Genomic DNA, 12,200 nt, shown 5'->3' on the forward strand with positions numbered 1-12,200 from the left:
TCTGCCCATGTGCAGAAGTGTCCAGGCGTGTGGGCGGAACCTCCCGCCGCCACTACTACCAGTTCACCAGATCTGGGCCGAACCGGCAGCAACCCACCTCTGAAGACCAGGAATCAAATGAAGCCATGCAATCCAGTTCAGGTATCCCACTAAATAAATCAGAAGCAACAATAAATATGGATTCAGACTGGGGCTTGCTGACCTAAAGCATTTGGTGAATTCATTGGCTTTGTTTGCACATTATATTAAATTAAAAACAAATTATTTATGACTTCCTAAAATGTTTGACTTTAACAGCTATTATAAGGTATAATTGGCTTCAATTAGATACGCCAAATTTCCATCGTTAATGCCCTCTTTAAATGCTGCTGGTTTTCTGAAAATCGGGAGACGAAATCTCTGTTGGATGATTTGCCTCAAATGAATTGTAGCACTTCAGCAGAGATGACCTATTTTGCTTCAGCTGCTTCCTACAGAGTGAAAAAAAAATATCCAGATTCAATGTTTTATTAAAATGTAAATTGATAGATTAAATCAAATTAGTTTTCCCGTATTTGATTTATGTTCTTGTTTACATAAATGGCATAAAATGTGAATTGTGCATGTAACCCTCAGCCAGGCCAAATGTTGGTCTGGATACTGGACTTTTTATTGGGAGTGTCCACAAGGAAATTTTAAAAAAGGTCAACACTCTTTTTGCCTCATTCCCCCTAAAAGAGTAGCACACAATTTCTGAGGCTTAAGTGTACCTTAGGGTTTGAGCAAATGTCACAAGACAAAGGGGGTGGGACAGTGGTGGGTTCAGGATCCCGGTGCAACCGGTATGGTGCAACGTGGCCCGGCATCCACCACCTGAACGCACGCAGCACGTGCAGCATGCTCATGCGTCCTTACCTCCTTGCGACGCTCCGCGATCCCTCTGCGATGTTCCAGATGCTCAGCGGAGTGTCACACAGGTGCCGTACCGGTAAGGAGTGCGGGCAGGCAGGTGGACGCTTCGGAGCACCGTACCAGAACGGTACGCGGTGCTCCCAGCACGCACTGGTATGCCCGTACCGGGGCATACCAGTCATAACCCACCACTGGGGTGGGAGCTCTAGTCATTCTTGACATGGATGCTTGCACTGCATACTAGAAAATGTCAAGCATGCCAATGTTTGGTTGCTGTTAGATGGCTTCAGAGGTAGTATTCAGCTGGTTCGGACTAGTTCACCCGAACCAGTAGTGGAAATCACGGGTGGGTTCGCCCCAGCTCCATGCTGTTCTATTTAGGTACGTTTTCAAGCTACGGACATGCGTGCAAGCCAAGCACATGCATGGATGGGGCACGATCACACTTGCGAACAGGTAGGGAAAGTAAGTGAATACTACCCCTGGATGGTTCCAGCAACTATAAAAGAGTTGGTATCCAGATGTTTCTAGAGTTTCTAGAGTTAGCAGCTGTTGCTCTTTGCCTGACACACTGAGCTTGCCTATCTATTTATTAAATTTATATGCCATCCATCTCACTGTTACACCACTCTGAGCGGCTTACAGCATAATAAAAAGATAATACAAGATAATTAAAAACGAAGGAAGATGAAATAAAGATTATAAACCATGGCATTGGCATTGGCATCCTTCAGTCTCAAAAGATTTTGGAATCGTGCTCTGGAAAGAGGTCAAAGAGGTCCAGCACGAGGCCTGGGTATGGAGGATAGACTGTTACCCAAGCAGCAGATTCCCCCCTTTCCACGTCACTGAAATAGTCCAATGGAATGGCAGAGCCAATACGATTGGTTCCAGCTGTGTCGCAGGAGTTACCAGAATATAGTTGTACACAGTCACGAAGTGATTCCGGGACTCCGGCTCTGGATTTTGCCTCAAGGTTGACTCCTGAAGCCTTTTCCAGTAGTGGATATAGCCACAAGGCAGTGGAGGTTTGTAATCAGAGTTTTCCTTCTCCTAGAAGATGGTTCTGCTGCTTTATCTGCCATTGGAGCATAGAGCCCACCTTCAAAACCATTGACCGTCTTCTCCTGTAACCCTGGAAAGGGACCCTTACGAGGTGCTACCAGCCGGGCCAGCTGGACCAAGGTTTTTTAAGGAGGTGTTACTCCTCCATCACTCATCCTTTGTCCTGGCTTGTGACAGGCAGAGCCTGGCTTCCCAAACATTGGGCCCAGGATGGCAAGTTTGATGATAAACCAAGAGGACAGATTACCTGAGTGTGTGGATCTTCTCTCTACCCTGTCAGCCAATCCCAACATTGAGTGTCCCTTTTGGAGCCCAGGTCAGCTGTCACAGGCAGGTTTTGAAGGCTCTTCTGGAAGGCCAGGAGTGTGGGAAACAACCTCATCTCCAGGGTGGGGGGGTGAGAATATTTCAGAGGCTGGGAGCCACAGCAGAAAAGGTTTTATTCCTAGACCCTTTAGCTGGAATTGTTTGACAGACCAGTTCTGAAGTAGACATGTTCAAGTGGGATAGGCCAATCCCTTTGGGGCCATTTTTCTTTTGGCCCTTCATCTCTTTTTTTACTCCCTCCCCAATTTCTGCTCTCCCTCCCCAATCTCCCTTCAGCCACATGCAAATTTTTCAGCAGGGAGGAAAGCTTACCACAATCTGTTTCTTTATCCAAACTAAGAAAAAATACTTCTAAATGAAAAAGAACCCATGGCTTGGTTTTAAATTTAGCATGCAGCAAGTTAGATGTAATGTAGATCTTTTCTAAAAAGTCCGTTTTTAGAAATACTTTTGTCATTTTGTTTGGAAAATTGCTTTAAATCAAGTGTGAGGCAAAACTGCTGCTTGTGATCGTAAGAGTGAATAGGTTTGGCATTTTTCCATTTGGGAGAAAAATGAGTATGGCATCCAGACAAAACTCGATTAAATTGTTTAGTCATCATCGTTGCTTGCAAGTGTTAGGAGTCAACTCATCTTTGTAAATTGTTTGCTGTCTTTCTGGAAAATTCTTTGCACAGCACGGTGTCTGTTTTATCTGAATGATGTCTCAGCTCATGGTTTGCTTATATTATCAGAAGCAATTGAGCTTCTTTCATAGTTTACATTATAATGACATTGGCACGCACAGCTTGTAACTCTCCAAAACATAGGCAGGAAGACTTGTGGGGTGGGATGGAAAAACACATTTTAACTCTGTTTGGTTGTTGAAGGTCACAAAGAGCATGGCTAATGTGTAATAACGTTACTGGAATGAGTTGAATTGAAAATTTCAGCTTGAAATTTTAGGAGCAAAGTTACTGATGAAAATGGAGGATCCATGTAAATTGAAGGTGCTGACCTCTGTCCTGAATTTAGGTAGTAGTACTTGGTGAGTCTCAGTGGTGAGTTTCAAATAATTCCACCAGTGGTTTGCTGAAAATATGACCACGCGCATGGGCGCACAGCTTCCATGCATACCCACAGCTTCTGTGCATGTGCACACCTTCCACGCATGTGCACACGCATGGCTTCTGTGTACATGCACAGCTTCAGCACATGTGCATGTGCACGGCTTCCGCGCATGTGTGGCGGCTTCCGCCATGTGATGTGGCGTGGCTTGACTGAGCAGCCTTTCGGGGCCTGCTCCCCTCCATTTCTGCTCTCCAGGGCAGCGGCTGCTTCTCTCCGCACAGCTGGGAGAGCGTCTTGTGCAATTTAGCAGCTGTGAGCCACCGCTTGTCTCCAAATCCCATCCGGAAAGCACCGCGGCACAGAGAAGCAGCAGCCATGTTGAATGCTGTTTCTCTCAGCCACAGCGCCTTCCGGATGGGAGATTTTACAGATACGGGCCATTCTCAAACTGCCCACTCTCCCCCCCCCTGCAGCCCTTTGGCCTAGTGCGGCCGGCTGCAGGCCAAATAAATTGCTTTGGCCTGGGGGGGGAGGCATATTTTCAGGCCAGAGGGGGTGGCATGCAGGCAGAGGCCCAGGACAAGGCCGGAGCCATGGAATGGCATGTCCCTGGGCCCTGACCCAAGGCGAAAGACAAACAGGCAGGATTCTTATCTTTGGTGAGCAGAGAGGACGAAGCATGGCAGCGAGGCATGGAGATTAGCTGGGCCTCATGGTGAAGGCAAAATATATAAGGTGGAATGTGGCGGGGCCAGTCAGAGGTGGCATTTGCCGGTTCTCTAAATTACTAAAAATTTCTGCTATCAGTTCGCCGAAACGGCTGGAACTGGCTGAACACCACCTCTGGTCAGTCTGATTCATAAGTTGTTTATGGAAGACAAATCAACTATCAATTCATGGTACACTGTTGACAGTGTGCAATCTTAGACTCAGTGGTGGCACAGATAAACTAGCAGTCAGTCAGCTAGAGTACAACGTGTACAAAATATGTACCTAAGTTTTGTAGAGTCGCTCTTAAAATACACTAAAATGTCAATTCCATCCACAAAATCCTCATTTTACTCACCTTGGAAGGATCATGGAAGGATGAGTCAACCTTGAGCTGGTGAAACTTGGCAGCCAGAAGTTGCCTGCAGTACTGCATTTTAACCACTGCACCACCACATCTCTTTATTAATTAATCCCATCAACATGCTGATAATACCCAATGATATTATGTTGGCCAAGGCAAATTAAGTGAGGCTGTCCAAGTCTTGTTCCAGTGTCTGAAGGCTGTGAGAACTGGCTCAATCGTGACAAGACTAAGTGGCTAAAAATCTTGAGGATCCTGCCTTTGGTCTTGGATGGAATTGCATCCTGTCTGGTGTGCAACTTATGAATCATCTTGGACTCAAGAACTCCTGTTCAGAATATGTGGCAGCAGGGGACAATAGGGCCTTCGCACCAGTTATGTCCTTTTCTAAACTAGAAAGCCTCTGAGACAGTCACTCACTCCTAGTCACCTAGAAGTGGGGACGCCAATTGGGAGCTCCTTTCATGTCCCCAATAAGAGCTGGAGTGAAGGACAGGGGCTCATCCTGCCTCACAGCAGCACTAGGATCTCCAATGCGGGCTTGCTGCTTGTCAACCATGCTAACCACTGTACTCCTATTACAGTGGTGGGTTTCAAAAAAATTTAGAACCTCTTCTGTAGGTGTGGCCAGCTTTGTGGAAGTGGCTTGCTGTCCATGTGACCGGGTGGGAGTGGCTTGCCAGCTTTCATTTGGGTGGGGGAAACCTGGAAGCTTTCAGATTCAGGTTTTCCCAGATGTGCCAATATGACATCTCTAATAAAATGGAACTTTGAGGAAACTCAAGCCTCAAAGCCTTCTTTCGTTGGGGGTGTTACTTGGAACCCTGACACTGTATGGGTGCCTGTACACCAGTGGTGGGTTTCACCTCTTCTGTAGGTGTGGCCTGCTTTGTGGGAGTGGCTTGCCGGCCCTGTGACCGGGTGGGAGTGGCTTGCCACTATGTGACCGAGTGGGAGTGGCTTGGCAGTCATGTGACTGTTTGGGTGTGGCCAACTTGTAAAATGTGGTGAAACTCACTTAACAACGCTCTTGCTTAGCAATCAAAATGTTGGCTCAGAAACTCTGGCATTTGAAGCATGCAAATCTTAAAGCTGTCAAGTTACAAGACCCTTGCACCCCTAACCCTTTAGAAAAAAAGCCCCCAGAGGTGTTCAAACTTGACAGCTTTAAGACTTGTGGACTTCAACTCCCAGAATTCCTCCTCTTGCTCTTTATCTTAATGATGTCCAGACGGGCGGGGGAAGGGAGTTGGAACCGGTTCTAAACGGCACTGTAGATTTGTGGAACCTCTTCTATAGAAGAGGTTAGAATTGGCAGAAACCCACCCCTGTCCTATTAGTATCCAGGTAATCTCAGGTAACAAGTGCTCCCTTAGTGAATGTTCAAAGTTACATGATCAGTGCCTTCTAGGGTTTACAAACAAGTCCTGAAACTACCAATCTTGCAGCACCATGGCAGTTGTTCCCCCTTACGAACAACCACAGAGGCTTTGCAACATATGTCCTGCACTTTGCCGACCAAAATGGACCTCCATTTAGGCTGCACAGAACTCACCTAGTACTGAGTAGGCCAAAATGGAGCGTCGTTTAGGCCTGTGCCGGCCTCACACGGCATTGCGCAGGCCTAAATGGAGCGTTGGAGGAGCGAGCCTGCCCCTCCAAACCTCCATTTTGGCCTACAAAGTGATGGGCGAGGACCTGCACAGGCCTAAACTGAGCTCCATTTTGGCTGGCAAAGTGCCAGCGAGGCCTGCACAAGCCTAAACAGAGCTGCAGAGGGGCATGCGCAGCTGAGAGACAGTTTGCTATATCTTCGCATTGTAAGTGACCCGATGTGGCAGGTTGGGTGCGGGGAAAGCAATTGTGGGGAGCATGACGTATTTCAGTAGGTTGGGGAGGCCTTAGATGGTCTTAAGCAGGTGGCCTGTTCCATCACTAGGTCTCCCATGGCCTTCGACTGGAATAGATGGGAGACAGGTGGTCTTTCATTTGGAGAGAGAGGGAGGGAGGGAGATTCACTGAGGATTTGCATATGCATATTGTACTGAAATAATGAAAATATTAATGCTCTATGAAAGTTAAAAATCAAAATGTTCTAAGGTTCAAAAATAAGCCAAAAATTAAAAACCAACATCATGTGTACTTGATAACACTGAATTACTCCCACTGACCTTATTATTCAGCACAAATTCTGATGCAAGTCTCAATCATTTTCTTGTATACTTGAAAGCATTTGTCCTTGTATGCTAAGAGGAAACATGGTTTGCTTCGCTTTGACTTAACATGTTGTGTGATCCAGCCAATTGTGATCCAGCAGCTATGCAAGAGAGTTCTTATGAAATGCTCAACTACCTTTAGTAAGACTGTGCAGATCTTAAGATTCAAATGGTGGTGGTGATTCACAGCATGGATACGTAACAGTTGTCAGGAATACCTTAAGTAAGGGCATCTTTTCAGGGAATGAGACAGGACTGGCATAGATCGTCTTGGTTTAGCAACTGCCTCAGAAAGAAACCATTTGCAGTTACAGTGGTGATGAAAATGTAAATTTACCACCAAGGCCCACATTTATGACCTTTGTAACATCTCTTCCTAAGTCACATGTTCAACATTAGCCAGTTGGTACATATATTGCCCTATACCCACCCACCCCCTTTTCCCTGTCACAGTGGAGAAATTGCTTAAACAAGGTATCACTTTGTGAGCAATTGAATAAGCTCAGCGGCCTTAATTACAGTTGTTGATTAGAATCCTCCAGCCAGGTACCAGTATTGCCTTGAAATGGACAAGACCCTAAATCAGTGGTTCCCAAACTTTTTCAGTCCACCGCCCCCTTGGTGCTACAAACTGATCCTCAGTGCCCCCCACTCAGTGGTGGAATTCAATTTTTTTTCTACTGCTTCTGTGGGCGTGGCTTGGTGAGCGTGGCTAGGGGGTCATGTGACTGGGCTGTTTGCACGACGGAAGGAAGATAGTAACAGTAAAATTAAAAACTGTAAATTAATTACACATTTATTCAAAATTCAATTTAAAAACCTTTTTAGTTAATGTTAATTCAACAGAATTGTTGAACATGATCCAGTGATACCAGGTTTCCAAAGTCTGATAGTCATTTATCAAGAACCTTAGTGACTAGTAACTTAGTAAACTCAGTAAAATTTAGTAACTACTTCACTGTTCAGTAAATTCTTAATGTGATGGATGGGCTTGATGAAGCGATATCAGTTTCCCAATGTCTGGTTTTAAGTTACTTAGCAGGAGTCTTAAATCACCACGTTAAGTAATCTGGAGTTGATTTCTTTGCTTGGAGAGAAGTTGTATGGCCACACTGAAGCCACGTTCTACCAAATATGATGTTGGAAATGCAACAAGGAACTTCTTAACCACTCTCTATAGTGCAGGATAGCAATCAGAAATTTCTTTCTGTAACCAAAATTTTTTTTTTTTAGTATTTTTTTTTAGTATTTTATTAATACTTATAGGCCGCCCTTTTCCCTGAGGGGACTCAGGGCGGCTTACATAAATGTGGGGAGGGGGTATACAAACAATAAACACACACAATACATAAAAGTAAAATAATAAGCAACATTCATTCATTATTCGGGTGGGGGCAATTATCTTTGTCCCCAGGCCTGACGGGCTAGCCAGGTCTTGAGAGCTGTGCGGAAGGCCTGACGGTGGTGAGGGTACGAATCTCCACGGGGAGATCGTTCCAAAGGGTCGGAGCAACTACTGAGAAGGCCCTCCTCCTTGTAGTTGCCAGTCGGCACTGACTGGCAGATGGAACTCGGAGGAGGCCTAATCTATGTGATCTAATTGGTCGCAGGGAGGTAATTGGCAGGAGGCGGTCTCTCAAGTACGCAGACCCACTACCATGAAGGGCTTTATGAGTGACAAGTAGCACCTTGAAGCGCACCCGGAGGTCAACAGGTAGCCAGCGCAGCTCGCGGAGGATAGGTGTTATGTGGGTGAACCGAGGTGCACCCACAATCACTCGCGCGGCTGCGTTCTGGACTAGCTGAAGTCGCCGGATGCTCTTCAAGGGCAGCCCCATGTAGAGCACATTGCAGTATTCCAGCCTAGAGGTCACACTTGGTATGATTTCTTAAACTTTGGCTTCAGCTCAATGTCATTGTGCAGCTTTATGAGTTGTTCCTCCACTAACCCATTTTCCTCAGTATCTGAAAATGGATTTATCACCCAATCTGGAATTTCCATCAAAAGAAGATCCTGATATCGCTCAGACATATCTTTATGCAGCATGTCCAAATAGAAACAAAAAACTTGAAGATCATCATTTTGTATCCCATCTTTCTCTTCTAGCTCAGAGAAGCTCAGAAATTGGTATAGCTCGCAATGGCCTATATTGTGCTTGAATAGAGTTAACTTTGAAATAAATGTAGAGATGACAGATTTGGCCTTAATAAGAATTGACCTAATTTCCTTGCAACTGCAAATTCACTTTATTGAACTTTGCAAATAGTTCTGATAAATAAGCAATGTCATGGCTGATCTCTTTGAGTTCACCATTGAGCAAGGCATTCTTGTCTTCAAAAAACTCCACAACACTGTCAAAAAGATTGCAAAAGCATCTCACACAGTTGCCTTTTGATAGCCAACAAACTTCTGTATGAAGCAGTAAACGATCAAAATCTTCATCATTAAAAAGGTATTTAAGAAGTGACTTATGACCATTTTTGACACATTGTAGCATCCCTATGGTTGTAAGATCAAAATTTGGATGCTTGGCAACTGATTCATACTGTATTTATGATGGTTGCAGAGATGTGATCATCTTTTGCAACCTTCTGACAAGGCAAAGTCAATGGAGAAGTCAGATTCACTTAACAACGTTAGTAACAAGTGCAGTGATTCATTTAACAAGTGGCAAGAAAGATAATAAAATAGGGCAAAATTCACTTAACAAAAGAAATTTTGGGCTCAATTATAGTCATAATCTGAGGACTATCTGTAGTCTGCAGCAGGAGGAAAAAGGCTTTTCAGAGAGCAAAGAGATAGCAGTTTGGAATGTAGGCAGGAAGAGAGCAAGTTTGTATCTTCCCTAGCAATTTGTGAAATACAGGTGGCTCTTATCTTTCAACTATTAGTTTAGTGACAGTATGAAGTTACAATGGCACTGAAAGAATTGAGTTATGACTGTTTTTCACACTTATAACCGTTGCGCCATTCCATGCCCATGCGATGAAAATTCAGACACTTGGCAACTTACTCATATTTATGATGGTTGCAATGTCCCGGGGTCATGTTGGTCACTTTTGTGACCTTCTGACAAGCAAAGTCAATGGGAAAGGAGGGAAAATGCCACTTTATAGCTAGTACAACTAATGATTAAAGATATTTCATTCATTACTGGGAATGAGATCAGGGCAATGACAGTTCATTTTTGGGGGGGAAAACACAAGGATGTCTTCAGGACAAGATGTTAAACTGCACTGTAAGCTACTTTTATTAGGTGTGTCAATGCTTGAGAACCCCTTGTCTCAATTCCACAAACTATTCTGAACAAAAGGTGCCTCCCTCTTTCAGCAGATCAGCCAGCCAGCTAATGCTATAAAAGTTATTACTAATTTAAAACACATTTTCTGGAGCATTTCCAGCAATGGGCAAGATTAAGATTGTTTATTAATCCAGATGATTTTAAAAAGAATCCTATTAACAATACTAATACTATAGAAAAAAAACCGTGCATCTATGAAGTAGTTGCAAAATCACGCCCTGCCCCAGCATGAAAGGATTACAATCCACAACCACCTCTTTTGTACAGCTGTTCAATCCTTATTTACACAAGAAAGTAGTTCAAGCGGAGTAGACGCTCTTCCTCTTAGAACCACATTCCAAAATTTCAGCTTCCCCTGCAATTTTTTATGGAGGCAGCAGCTCAGTTTCTACACAACATGACAGACCGGCCGAGGGTCTCCGTGCACTCATGTCGGGTGGGACAGGACCTTCGGCTCTTGTGAAGCTGTTCACCCACACGCCCATTCATTAAATAACAGGAGTTGCGGAGAAGGAAGGTGGCAAAGCCAGCAAGAAGCAGGGAAGACAACTCCATTGTTACATTTAGGGGTTCAGGCCCCCCACAGCTGGAGGAGCAGTTTTAACTGCCAGTCTCGTGCAATGAAGAACCCAGCCTTTCCACCCACTGAAGGCGCGCGCGAGACCCAAGCCTTCCCAAAGGCGTAGCATCACTGGTTCCTGGTGAGGCGAGACTGAGCCTCCACCTCCACACAAGGGGAAGGACTCTCGCTTTCGGTCCCATCGCATTCCCTGTGCTAAGCTAGGCGAGTCGGAAGTACAATACAGCAGAACACCTCCAGCACTCCTCTGCCACCTCCCTTGCCTCTTAGTGCTCCTCTTGCCTCTTAGCGCCCCCCTAAGTCATCCCACCGCCCCCCAGGGAGCGGTACCGCCCACTTTGGGAACCACTGCCATAAAGAGTTTCATATTCACGGTTTTTAATTTCTTCTTAAGCTGCTCATGGAGGATCTCCTAGGCAACCAGCTGACCCTAATGGATTTGATGTGTATCTGATGTCTATGTGCCTGCTTACTAAAACTCTTGCAATAATTTCCTCTCCAATAAATGTAACACCAATCCTCTTCTTGCTAAGTACCCCTGGAACTGAGTGAGATTCCAAAAGGTAGAATGGGGAAGAAGGAGTAGAAGATTTGCCCTTTTAGCAAGCATCCTCATGAAACAAGTTCCAGAAACCTTCCCTCTTTGGGGTTAAATCCTCCTGATGCTGTAATGCAAGGGGAAAGGGAAGTAAAATCATATATATTCATGTGATTTTTCACTTAGATATCACTTTAACAACTGAGTTGCTGGTTCCAATCCATAATCAAGGATAGACAATTCTGCCTAACCCAAACAGATTCTTCCCGACCAGTCCCAGTGAACAGTGCCTCCTGGATCCTACCTAATGAGAAGTATGGTAGGAGGGGACTTAAAAATAGGATTCACACCTCGGATGAGGATAGCTCTCATTTTAATGGCCATTCAGAAGCTAGTAAATCATGGCTATTCTAAAACTCAATGGCCCTAATTAGAAGGAAATAATTGGTGCCTAGATGTATAAATATTGTCAAAATATTATATTTCTATAAATATATTATCGCATTGGATTGTTGCTGTTGCCCTTTTGAATGACAGAATATTTTAAGGCATGGGTGTCAAACTTGCGGCGTCAACAGCATTTTTCGTGGATTTTCCCATTCACAGAGCTGGGATGGACGTGGCCTGCATATGAGGCATCTGGACAGCAGCCAGTTTGACACTCCTTAAAGCAATGTAAACATTTTATAGGTAAATTATGAATAAATGAAAGGCATCTATTTTAAGGTATGCCTGTTAAAGTCCTACACGGGTGTCAGGGTTCCAAATGTTTCCCTTTGAACGTGATATACTACATAGCCTTATGCTTTAAAATTATTTGGACAAACTGTAGCAGACCTTCATCTTGAATTCTCTATGATTGAGCAGACACTCCAACTTTCATTTTAACCGTCAAGGTATCTAATATCAAAAAAATACATGTAACTAATTTTAAACATGTCTGATGAAACTTGTGAGTTACACACAGCATTTCAAACTGGAGTTGTTGAATCATTCCAAAATTAGTTCACCATCTTCTGATTTCTAGCAAGGAAACAGCTGAGCATATTCTTAAGAGATAAGTAATTTGTGTGATATTTAGGACCAAGAGAGCCAGTTTGGTGCACGAATTAAGGCTAGAAACTAGTAGACTGTGAGTTCTAGTCTGGCCTAGGGCATG

Source organism: Thamnophis sirtalis, unplaced genomic scaffold (assembly GCF_051295495.1).
Source record: "Thamnophis sirtalis isolate CommonGarterSnake01/CBP01778 unplaced genomic scaffold, rThaSir2_p1.2 scaffold_8, whole genome shotgun sequence".
Classification (NCBI taxonomy): Eukaryota; Metazoa; Chordata; class Lepidosauria; order Squamata; family Natricidae; genus Thamnophis; species Thamnophis sirtalis.